General features: G+C 42.3%; 1 protein-coding gene across 2 annotated transcripts in view; it reads left to right on the plus strand.

Annotated features, from left to right (window-relative positions):
- The window catches only part of FSTL4 (follistatin like 4), a 672,816-nt gene that overhangs the window by 25,549 nt on the left and 634,928 nt on the right, over positions 1–12,339 (plus strand). For both annotated transcript variants that reach the window (XM_054694402.1, XM_054694403.1), the window contains exon 2: positions 2,915–3,111. The gene's annotated coding sequence lies outside the window, so the exon portion shown is untranslated. The remainder of the gene's footprint in view (positions 1–2,914; positions 3,112–12,339) is intronic.

Consider the following 12,339-nt stretch of genomic DNA (forward strand, 5'->3'; position numbering starts at 1 on the left):
GATAAGGCATAGGTGCCTAAGGGTCCCGACCTCTACCGCTGGGTTAATGGTCATGTTATTTCCCTCTACCCCACCTCCTTGTGAATCAGGTTCTGGTCTTGGGCACCTCCTTTCCAGTCTTTCTATTCTTGTCCTCTATCACTATCATTTAATTAGTAGGCCAAAGAAACTAGAAGGGAATTTTTCCTCCTTTCCCTGGCATCTCGTGGTGGTGGCCAGGCAGGGTTAGCTCTTTTTTGGGGCTGGATCTGTGTCCAGACTCTTGATTTTATTTTGTTCTGCCTTTGTTTGCATCTTTGTTTTTTCTTTCCCTTTAAAAAATCACAGAATTAATACATAAAACCATTCTTTTCTTTTTTTAAAGATTTATTTATTTATGCATACAAGAGCTGGGGTACAGGCCAGAGGTGTGTGGGGTGAGAGGATTCACCAGAGACAGAGTGGAGAACAAAACAGGTATATTGAGTGAAATACACCACTGAGGGAAGCAGCAGGCGAGTCAGGAGAGGTCTGCTGTGCCATGTGGCTTGCTCCCTGGCCGGGGATTGAACTTGTGCTGCAGAGGCTGTGGATTGCTTCATACGTTGTGTCTTAACCCTTGTGCTACCAGGGAGGCCCCATAAAACCATTCTTGCTAGGAAATCAAACATTATAGTTGATAATAGGTAGCACTTAGTATTGTATATAAGTGTACATAATCCATTTAATCCTCATGCAACCCTACAAAGCAAGGGTTAGCTCTGTTTTATAGAAGAGAAGACAGAGGCTTTTCGGGAGGCTTCACAGCTGGACATGGAACCAGTCCAGAGCTCATGGAGAAAGTGGCAGACCCCCGAGAGTAGCCCTACCCCACTGTCTTACTTATTGTTTGTCTTCTTTCAGACCTTTCTCACGAATTTACACTCATGCAGAGCTTGTGTGTGTATGTTTTGGAACATAAATAGTATCATTTGGTATTTATAGTTTGCAAATTGCTTCCTTCACTGAACAATACATCTTGGAGATATTTTCATGTCAACACATGCCAACACATTATCCTTTAAAAATGTGCAGTGTATTCTCTTGTCTATTTATTATTGAGTATATGCTAGTGCCATAGACTAAAGGCTTGTGTCCCCCCCTTTCCCCCATTCATTGGGTTGAAACTTACTGGGTGCCTTCGGGAGGTGACTAGGTCATGAGGGTGGAGCCCTCCTGCATGGGATTCCTGCCCTGATGAAAGAGCTCCCGGAGGCTCCCTCCGCCTGCCATGGCAGGACACGGCAGACTGTGTGTGAACCGGGAAGAGAGCCCTCACCAGACACTGAAGCTGCTGGCACCTTGATCTTGGACTTCAGAACTGTGAGGAATAAATTTCTGTTGTTATAGGTCACCCAGGCTGTGACATTCTGCTATTGCAGCCCAAATGAACTGAGACAACTAGTAATCATGAAGATGCAAATTTAAACAAAGGAGATACAGCCTTTTCACCTGGCAGGCTGGCAAACATTACATAGATGGCTACTGAGCATCAGCAAGGACAGGGGAGAGTGGTTGCTCACAGCCGATGGAGTGGACATGGGCCTGCCTTCTTGGAGAGTAATCTGGCAGCAGTAGCTATTAACATTTGCGTGGCACAGAGCTTTGTTCTGGCCACCAGTGCCTGGATCTCCAGCCTAGAGAAGTAAGTGCACACTTGAGGAAAGAGGCACGCCCAGCGCTAGTCCCTGTACTGCGCATGACATGGCAACGTCGAAGCAACCTGCCTTTCTGTGTCTCAGCTGGACTGTAAATTCCTGAGACCAGGCGCTGGCTCCAGTGCCCAGAGAGGACACAGACCTGCCCATATGCTGGGAGACCGGCAGACACTTGTTTTTGCTTTATATGTATCTATATATCTACATATCTATATCTATATATAAATCTTTTGATCCGGGCTCTGTGTTCGTTGGTTTAGCGGTCAGAACTAACAGCTTCTAATGAAAGATGATTGTAACCTGCCCCCTGTTTCCAGCTCCCAGGAAGCAACCACTTCCAATGTGTAAACCAGTTTTTCTTACATTTCTTGTATTTTCTCCAGATTTCTGTACTACTTGACTTAACTGCTATGTCTAGGTTTTTTTCCCCTTCTCATTTTAGGGCCTTCCTTTTGTGGAAGGGAAGGACTTCCAATTTCTATTACTTGTGTGGCACCTGTCTCCCAACTTCCTCTCTCTAGAGAATGTTAAATCTGCATTTTGAATTAAATCCTCATTCAATGTTTACATTATTACAGCTATGGAATGATTACAAGTATCCCCTGTTTTTCAAAAGTTCCTGTTAAGCTGCTTTTCTTTTACAAAACACCCACATCTGTGCCTGTTTGTTAACTGAAAGAAATTTGAAGAGGAATTTCATTTTTAGGACAAAAGACAAAAAGTGAAAATAGTGTATGTTTTATTTGCAGCAAAGGTTCTAGAGGCAGTCTGCCTCCCCTGCAGACAGGGTGGCACTGCCAGTCTCCTTTATACAGACTGTATTTATTATATATTATATAATATAAATCACATCACATCATATCACATGAGTTCCTCTTTTACTAGGTGTGTTATTTTAGATTTATGTGTTATTTGGTATGATTTGGTAGGTTATTTTTTGAGTCTGGGAATGCTAAAGATTTTTTTCCATGTAAATTAATAGTAGTTGCTTCTTTGCTTTATGCTTTTTCAGTTTATGAAAAGTTTCATAGGAATGCTCTACTTCTGAATAGTGGGGGGAAATCTGATTAGAGGTTCTTGTACAACTTTGGATTTTCTCTAAGGTTAATAGTTGTCTCTTTCATTTATTTTATCAATGCCAATTACAAATTATTCCTCAAATTCCGTGACAGAAATGAAAATCTCTGAATGTTTCAAACCCATGTGATAATTGTGTCATTTGTTTGACTGTTTTTCAGATAACCCTTGCAAGACTCCAGCCCGTGGCTCCTGCCTGGAATGTTGTTCTCTGTAATCAGCAGCCATTCTTCTGTGAGAACAACCCACCACTTTTTTCCAGGGAACCCTTGTACCCTGCACCCCATATTCTTGGATTCTTTCATTCTTTTGGGGCCATAGTTCTTCCAGTAACTTGCTGAGAAAGGATGACTAGGAGGTAAGTTTTCGAGACCTTGTTTCTCTGAAAATATCTTTATTTTGACCTCATATTTGATTAATAGTGTGGCTGACTCTAGGCTAGAAATCATTTCCCCTCAGAATTTTGAAGGTATTGTTCTATTGTTTCTGGCTTCCATTGTTGATGCCATATCAGATACCTTTCAGATTCAGAGGTTTGTATGTGACATGATTATTTATTTTGGAAGTTTCTAGGCTTCCTCTCCATTTCTTTATTCTCCGTTTCATGATGATGATTCCATGGGATGGCTTAAAATTAAAAAACAACTATTATTAGTTGTAAGGTTTAATTCATGATGCCATTTACTGGAGGATCTGTCAAGTCTTGGAATACATTTCCTTCAGTTCTGGACCAGCATCTTGTTTTCTTTTTTTGATGATTGCATGTATCTTTTTCCTTTATTTTCTTTATTTACAGTTCCTCTGTGTGAATAACAGACCTCTTGGATTAATGCTTGAATTTTCTTGTTTTTCTTGTCCTTTTTCTATTTTTCATGGAGATTTTGTCTACTTTATTTTTTGGTTATTCTGTGGATTGAAAAAAAATGTAGCCGTCTTTAGTTTCCAAGAGTTTTTTCCTTATTTTCTGAATGTTCATTTTTATTGCTGTCTTGTTCACATTTTATGAAATGTAACATACATTTCCTAAATTTGTTCTGTTTCCTGCAAGCTCTCTACTTCCTCTGGAATTCTTTACTTTCCCACTGTTTTTTTTTTTTTTTATTAATATTTATGCATACAAGAACTGGGGTACAGGCCAGAGGTATGTGGGGGGTGGTGGTGAGAGGATTCACCAGAGACAGAGCAGGGGACAGAACCGGCAGACTGACTGAAATACACTGCTGAGGGGAGCAGTGGGCAAGACAGGAGAGGTCTGCTGCTCCATGTGGGTTGCTTCCTGGCAGGGGATCGAGCTCATGCTGCAGTGACTGCGGATTGCTTCCTAGGTTGTGTCCTAACCCCTTGCACTACCAGGGAGACCCACTTTCCCACTGTTTGGATAGACTTTCTACTAGAGTCTTTTCACCAACATCCACCTGCTCTTTGGCTTTGCATATGTATGAAAGGATAAGACACAGGTATACCTGGGAAGCGCTCTGTGCTTGGGGAGTCTTGATGTTATAGGGCAACCCCGATATAAAATAAAACAGGTTGCCTGGCTGTGGGTCCTTACCCGCGCGCTTAAAAGGGACTTATGAATACTCCACTACAGGCACACACAAAAGGTTAATAAAAGGTTTATTTACAACGGAAAGGGAATTAAGGAAAATGTACAACTCAGGAAGAAAATAGGGAAATAAAGTCTTCAATGCATCCTACCCGATTCGCCGACCTGGAAATCCAAAGGCACTCTTAGAGCTGGCCGGACACTGTGAGCTGGTGGAGAGCCAAAATGGGGGCTCCCCTCCAAAGCCCACGTGTCTGGCTTTATACCAAACCTGGCTGCTTAACCCCACCCTCAGGTCCTAGCCACCTTTCCTTTGGTGGTGATGGGATTTGGAGTTCCCAGTGTCTTGGTTTTGGTCTGGAGTGGGGGGTGGAGTCTACAAAGCCTGTATGGAATTAGCTTTAGGACATCCTTTTCCCCTAACATTGACAGCTAGTGGACTTCCATTAGGGTGATTGGATGACTTGGCTGTTTCTGTTTGGGACTCCCTCGTGTCAGGATCGTTAGGTCTTTTTTCTTGGAGTGGAATTTTTCCATAGAGAAATACTCCCATTATCTGCCTGGAGGAAGGGCATAGATCTGGCTAAGAACTTTCTAGAAGCTTGGAGAAGAAGGGGGCAGAAGTCTTCACTGCTCAGCTTGTAGATATGTCCTTAATCTCCTTGTTTTTAATATTGTCCCTATGATATCATGATTTATAAGAAATTTATATTTTAGGCTTTCAGATGACCAAAATATATTTCTCATACATTTTGGTTTCCATCCACAGTCCTGGCTCACAACTCCCAGAAGCCATGGAATTTCTGTGTTGAGGGTGATAAAGGTGTCTCTTGTCATGATAATGAGGTGACTTTTTTTTTTTTTTTTTTGGGAACTGGTTGCCAGGGGAACCAACCATGTGATTAGAGGGTTGGAACCTCCAGTCTCACCCCCAGACCTCTAGGGAGAGGAGAGGGATGGAAGATGAGTTAATTGCCACTGGTCAGTGACTTCATCAATTATGTCTATCTAATGAAACCTCCATAAAACCCACAGGGAGGGGCTTCAGGGATCTTCCAGGTTGGGCAACCAGATTGCTTCCATGTGCTACCTTTTGGACCCAAACTCCATGAGGACAGACGCTCCTTCATTTGGGACCTCACCCTGTGCTTCTTTTCATCTGGCTTCAGCATTCTTTGTAATAAATTGATGATCTAGTGAGTGATTGAGTTTCCTGTATTCTGTGAGCCATTCTAGAAAATTAATTGAACCTGTACAGGGATTCATAGGACCCTCTGATTTAAGCTGGCCAGTCACAAGCCCAGATAACAGCCTGAGCTTGACACTGGCACCTGAGGTCTAAGAAGGGGGTCATGGGAGCTTCCAATCAGTAGCTGGTTGTTTAGAAGCTCAGGTAATGGTCTAGACTTGAGTACAGCATCCTTGGGAGGCTGAACCCTTAATCTGTGGGATCTGACTCTATCTCTGTGTACATAGAATTGAGCTATATTGACCTGAATTTTCATCACCTTGCCAGTGTTGGAGAATCGCCTGTTCTGGGGAAAGTCTCCACACACTTATGTTGCAGTTGGGTCCAGGAACCCTAGTCAACCCCTCCCCCTTTTAATTGGCCAAGTCTTCTGTTCTTTAGTAAAAAATTTGACTCAAACACTCCAGAGAGATGGCCTCCCATCTGAGAGTAGGGAGAGCAGGGAGGTTATATTGCTAGGATGTGGGGTAGGATTCCTGGTTTTTCATGGAGACTTTCCACAAGTCCATCTGTTTTTAACCCCACTTGTCCCCCGTTTCCTCAATTCCTGGGCCTTTCAGGGTTCTGGGTGGACTTGCTCATCCACACACAGGCTTAAGTTTCAGCTTTCTCTAATCTGCTATGCCAGTTAGCTCTTGCTAACCTGCTTTCTAGCCTCCGAACTATTGTAGAGTTACTTGTCTTCAGTCATCTTCTCTTTTCCTTGCCCTTGTGAGTTTCTGTCACTGTTAAGACTTTTCACTGCTATTTTGGGGGAGCTTTTCTTTTGTTGGGGAAGCAGAGATCCGTGTGCATGATTACTTCTCTGTGTTTGCCCTGTACACCTGTATTCCTTCTCTGAAATGGTAACATTAGCAGAGACATGTTATGTGTTCCCACAGGATGGCTTTACCAGGACATTGGGTACTTGCTGGCATGCTGTTGTGTGTTAGTAACCCAACTCAAATGGCTTAAACATTAAAGGGGTTTATCTCAGCTAAAGAGAAGCTCTGAGGTCCAGCTTTGGTTAATTCAGCAGCTCAACAATTTCACTGAGAACAGAAGTTCTTTCCACTTTTCCACTCCCCTTGGTGCCTTCCTGGTCAGAAAGTGGCTGCTGTGGTTCCACCTAGCCTCCACGGCCTTGGGTATAAATGGCCATAGGCAGGAGAGAGAGCATTCTTCATTGTTTTCGTACTCATGAAAAATGTGTAATTGCATGTTAGTCCTTTTGAGTTGTCATAACAACAAAATCATAGCCTATGTGGTTTATAACAATAAACATTTGTTTCTCACAGTTCTGAGGGCTTGAGAAGCCCAGGATCATAGCATGTGTGGTGAGGGCTTTCTGGTTCAGAGATGGCTGGCTTTTCACTGTTTCTTCATGTGGCTGGAGGGACGAGGGAGCTCTCGGGAGCCTCTTTTATAAGGGCTTGAATCCTGTTTGCGGGGTTCTGTTTTCATGACCTAATCACTCCCCATCTCCCTAAAGCCCCACTTACTACCACCATCATCTTTGGGGATTGGGAGTTCATCCTATGGATTTTGGCAGGACACAGATATTTAGAACACAACACGTGGTCTGAATAGGTGTTACATCCATAGGTTTGTAAATCTAAAATACATAAAAGGCAAGCAATAAACCCCCCCCCCCGTATTACTTTTATCTTCTCTCTAAAAATGTGCTTGTTCTTTTTTTTTAAACTGTATTTTAGGTTTATTTTTATTTTTTTTTAAGATTTATTTATTTATACAAGCACTAGGTACAGTCAGAAGCGTGGGAGGGTGAGAGAATTCACCAGAGCCAGAGTGGGGAGCAGAACAGGCAGACTGGTGAAATACACTGCTGAAGGGAGCAGTGAGCACAGCAGGAGAGGTCTGTCACGCCATGTGGAACCCTGGCCCACTGGCCAGGGATCGAACCCGTGCTGCAGTGGCTGCAGGCAGCTTCGCAGCCCAGTGCTCAACTGCTGCACCACCGGGGAGGCCCTAAAATGTGCTTATTCTTCTAGAATCTCTTTTATTCTTCTAGAATCTCTTTGTGCAATAAGGCATATTACAAAAATGAATATGTGGTATTATGTACCCCACTCTCATTTTCACCAAACAATATCATACTGTAAGTATTTTTTGACTGCCTTTTTTTCCCCTAGCAAAATATTTAGGTCCATAAAGTAAATCCTTAATAGTGCTTTGTAGTTGTATCATATTCCGTTATATGTTTATAACCTAATTTGTTTAACCAGTTCATGTTCTGTTAGATATTTAGGTTGTTTCCTGTATTTTTGCCATTATGATAAATTCTCTGTTCCAGCCTGGGCCTTGCAGGGCCTTGCTATATATCAGGGATCCTTAGCAACCCCTGGTTAGTGCCCCTTAATCCAGGCCCAGCCACCAGTTGCTTGAGAGCAGACATAAGCCCCAGTCTCGGCCTTGCAGGGCCTAGCTTTTCACCATGGGTCCCCTAGTCACACTTGGGGGTGAATCCTATTCAACACTTAGCTACCACTGCCTCTGCAGCAGACAACAAGCCCCAGTCTGGGCCACATTGGGCCTCCCATTGTACCAGGGATCTTCTTGCCCTCTTGGCCACCAGAAACAGGCCCTGAGCCACTGCTCCTAGGTGAGGCAAGATCCCAGCAACTTGGCCTTTAGACCCAGCACTCCCCACTCCACCCAGAACAAGACCAAGGAGTACTTGGCGGAGGCTCTAGTGACACCCCCGATACTATAAGACCTCAGTAGCTGTACCACTATCAAGTAAATACCCAGAACAGCGGGCAAGAAGGACTCATAAACAACAAAAGCCCCAACTGCAGAGCAAATCCAAAGCAAACAGTGGTGACAAAGGAAAATACAAATGGCCAAGCAAGCTCTGAGGGGAACAATATACCACACAGCGAGAGAGAAAAACCCAGAAGCCTTGGAAAAGCTTCTTGTCAGACAGAGTTCAAGATGGACATGATTACAAAAGTTAAAGAATGGTAACAACTCAAAACTCAGAAAAGTAAATGAATACCCTGAGAAAGAAAATCATCAAACAAAGATCAATATTGAAACTTTAAACAAGAAAATGGTGGAATTGAAGGAGGAAAAAAAAATTCAGGAGAAAGCCATGGAAGTAGAATAAAGCAATGGAGAATAAATCAGTGATCTTGAAGATAAAAAAGAGGTAAGAAGAAAGATAGAAAAATAAAAAAAACAAAGGAAAAATAATGAAGAAAGACTTAGAGAATTATCTGACACCATGAGGAAAGGAAATATAAGAATCATAGGAACCCCTGAAGGAGAAGAGAGAGAGAGGAGAACTGAGAATCTAGGGAAATAGTGGAGAAGAACTTCCCAAATTTGTGTGTTTTTTTTTTAGAGGCATGTTTTATTTATTTATTTGTTTGTTTGTTTGTTTGTTTATACATGCACTGGGTACAGTCAGAAGCGCGGGAGGGTGAGAGAACTCACCAGAGCCAGAGCGGGGAGCAGAGCAGGCAGAAGGACCGAGGTACACTGCTGAGGGGAGCAGCGGGCGGTCTGCGCGCCATGTGGGACCCTCCTCCGGTGGCCGGGGAGCAGCCGGGAATCGAACCAGTGCCGCAGAGGCCGCAGGCAGCTTCGCAACCCAACCCAGCGCTCAACCGCTGCACCACCGGGGAGGCCTGAACTTCCCAAATTTGAAGAAGGAAATGAACATAAAAATGCAAGAAGCAGGGCCTCCCCGGTGGCGCAGTGGTTGAGCGCTGGGTTGCGAAGCTGCCTGCAGCCTCTGCAGCGCCGGTTCGATCCCTGGCTGCCAGGTGAGGGTCCCAAATGGCGCGCAGAACTCTCCTGCCGCCCGCTGCACCCCTCAGCAGTGTATTTCATCAGTCTGCCTGTTCTGTTCCCTGCTCTGGCTCTGGTGAATTCTCTCACCCTCCCGCGCTTCTGACTGTACCCAGTGCTTGTATAAATAAATAAATAAATAAAAATGCAAGAAGCAACAAAAACTCCTAGCTACCAGGATGAAAAGAAAACTACGTAGACACATAATAGTAAAGCAAGGGGCCTCCCTGGTAACGCAGGAGTTAAAGACAGCACTATCAAGCTATCACCAGCCACTGCAGCATGAGTTCGATCCCTGGCCGCCCAGGGAAGTGACCCAGATGGCACAGCAGACCTCTCCTACCTTGCCTGCTGCTCCCCCAGCAATGTATTTCAGTAGATATGCCTGTTCTGCTCCCCACTTTCTCTGGTAAATCCTCTCACCCCTTGCACCTCTGGCCTACACCCCAGTTCTTGTATGCATAAATAAATAAATCTTAAAAACATAGTAAAGCAAGACACATAATAGTAAAACTCCTAAGAGTCCAAGATGAAAAAAAAAAAAAGACATAGGCTCTCTGTAAAGAAATACTAAGGGCAATAAGAGAATAGAATGACATATTCAAAATACTACAAGAAAAAAAAAATGCCAGCCAAGAGTACTCTATTTTGCAAGGCTCTTTCTTGTATCACTGAAAGGTAAGGATCTTCTCAGACAAAGAAAATCTCACGGAGTTTGCATCCACTAACCCTCTACCCCTCCCCCCCCAATATTAAAAGAAGCCTTAGTATCTAAACCAGTGAGAGGAACAAAGAACTGAGTAAAAAATTAAATCGAATCAGAAATCTAGGAACAAAATGGCAGTGATGGGCATTTCCATGTCAGTAATCACTTTAAACATTAATGGTCTGAACTACAATAAAAACACAAAGCATATACAGCTGGGCTAGGAAGCAGAATTCAACCTTCTACTGTCTCCAGAAAACACACCTGAGTAGCAAGGATAAACAGACTGAAAGTAAAGGTATGGAAAACAATCCCGCAAGCAAATGGTACCCAAAGGAAGGCAGGAACAGCTATATTTACATCAGACAAAATAGGCTTCCAGTTTGAAAAGGTAACAAGACAGGGATGGACACTATAATGATCAAGGGAACAGTGTATCAGGAATACACACCACTCATCGGTATATACTTACCAAACAAAGGAGTGCCAAAATACATCAGACAACTACTGTCAAATTTGAAAACAGACATTGGAGAAAATGCATATATGGTTGGAGACTTCAGTACTCACTTTCACCAATGAACAGATCAGCAAGACAGAAAATAAATAAGGGCATAGTTGCCCTAAACAAAGACCTAGACTACATGGGTGTAATAGACATTTACAGGGCACTACACCCAAGAAAAGCTGAGTACACATTTTTCTCAAGTACACATGGGTCATCCTCCAAGATTGACCACCTACTGGATCATAAGACAAACGACAAACTCATAAAGAGCGACATGATAGCAAGCATCTTTATTGACCATAAAGGTACTGAACTACAAATCAATTACAGAAAGAAAACAAGGAAATACTTTAATACATGGAGACTGAAAAATACACCACTGAATGACCATTGGGTTAATGAGGCACTCAAAGAAGAGATCAAAAATACCTTGAGGCAAATGATAATGAGTACACAACTTTCAGAAAGTGTGGGACACAGCAAAAGCAGTTCCAAGAGGGAAAGTACATGGCAATACAGCCCCACACTGAGAAAGTAGAAAGAGCCTAAGCAAACAGCCTTGTCTCTCATCTCAAGGAACTAGAAAAAGAACAAAATAATGCAAAGGCCAGAAGAAGGAAGGAAATAATAAAAATTAGAGAATAAATACATGAAATAGAAATAAAAAAGACAGTGCAAAAGATAAATGAAATCAAATGCTGGTTCTTTGAAAAAATAAAAATAGACAAATCTTTAGACTCACTAAGAAAAAGAGGAAGAAAACAGAATCTGTTTCATCTAGGTTGTTGAATTTGCTTGCATATAAATGTTTATAGTAATCTCTTATTATCCTCTGAATTTCTACAGTGTCTGATGTAACTTCTCTTTCAGGTTTGATGCTATTTGAGTTTTCTCTGGACTTCACACTATACTATACTATACTATACTATATAGCCATAGTAATTAAGACAGCATGGTACTGGAACAAAAAGACACAAGCCAATAGGCTAAAAATGAGAGTCCAGAAATAAAACCACACATTTATGGACAACTGATCTATGACAAAGAAGTATATATACTGGAACAAGGAAATTCTCTTCAATAAATTGTGTTGGGAAAATTGGGATGCCACATTCAAAAGAATGACACTAGACCATTATCTTACACCAGACATGAAAATCATCTCCAAATGGGTAAAAGACTTAGGTGGAAGACCTGAAACCATAAAATACATAGAAGAAAACAGACATAAACCTCAGAAACATATTAGTGGACTTCTCCAGCCGCAAGGAAAATAAAGGAGAAAATAAACAACTGAGACTATATCAAGCCTAAAAGCTTCTGTACAGTGAAAGAGAGTGACCAAAACAGACACCCTACTGACTGGCAGAAAATATTTGCACACTATATATCTCATAAGAGATTGATACTGAAAATCTACAAAGGGTTTATACAACTCAACAAAAAAGAAAACAAACAACCCAATCAAAAAATGGGCAGAAAATCTAAATAGGCACTTCTCCAAAGAAGACATGCAGATGGCCAACAGACGAGAAAAAATGCTCATTAATTATTAGGGAAATACAAATTAAAACCACAATGAGATACCACCTCACACCTTTGAGGCTATCAGAAAGCCCACAAGCAACAAATGCTGGTGATGGTGGGGATGTAGAAGACATCCAGCTACTGTGGAAATAAGTGTGGAGATTCCTCAAAGGACTAAAAATGAATCTGCCATATGACCCAGCAATTCCACTCCTAGGTATCAATCCAAAGAGCACAAAAACACTAATTAGAAAG

This window comes from Talpa occidentalis, unplaced genomic scaffold (assembly GCF_014898055.3).
Source record: "Talpa occidentalis isolate TD23 unplaced genomic scaffold, MPIMG_talOcc4v2.1 talOcc4.13, whole genome shotgun sequence".
Lineage (NCBI taxonomy): Eukaryota > Metazoa > Chordata > Mammalia > Eulipotyphla > Talpidae > Talpa > Talpa occidentalis.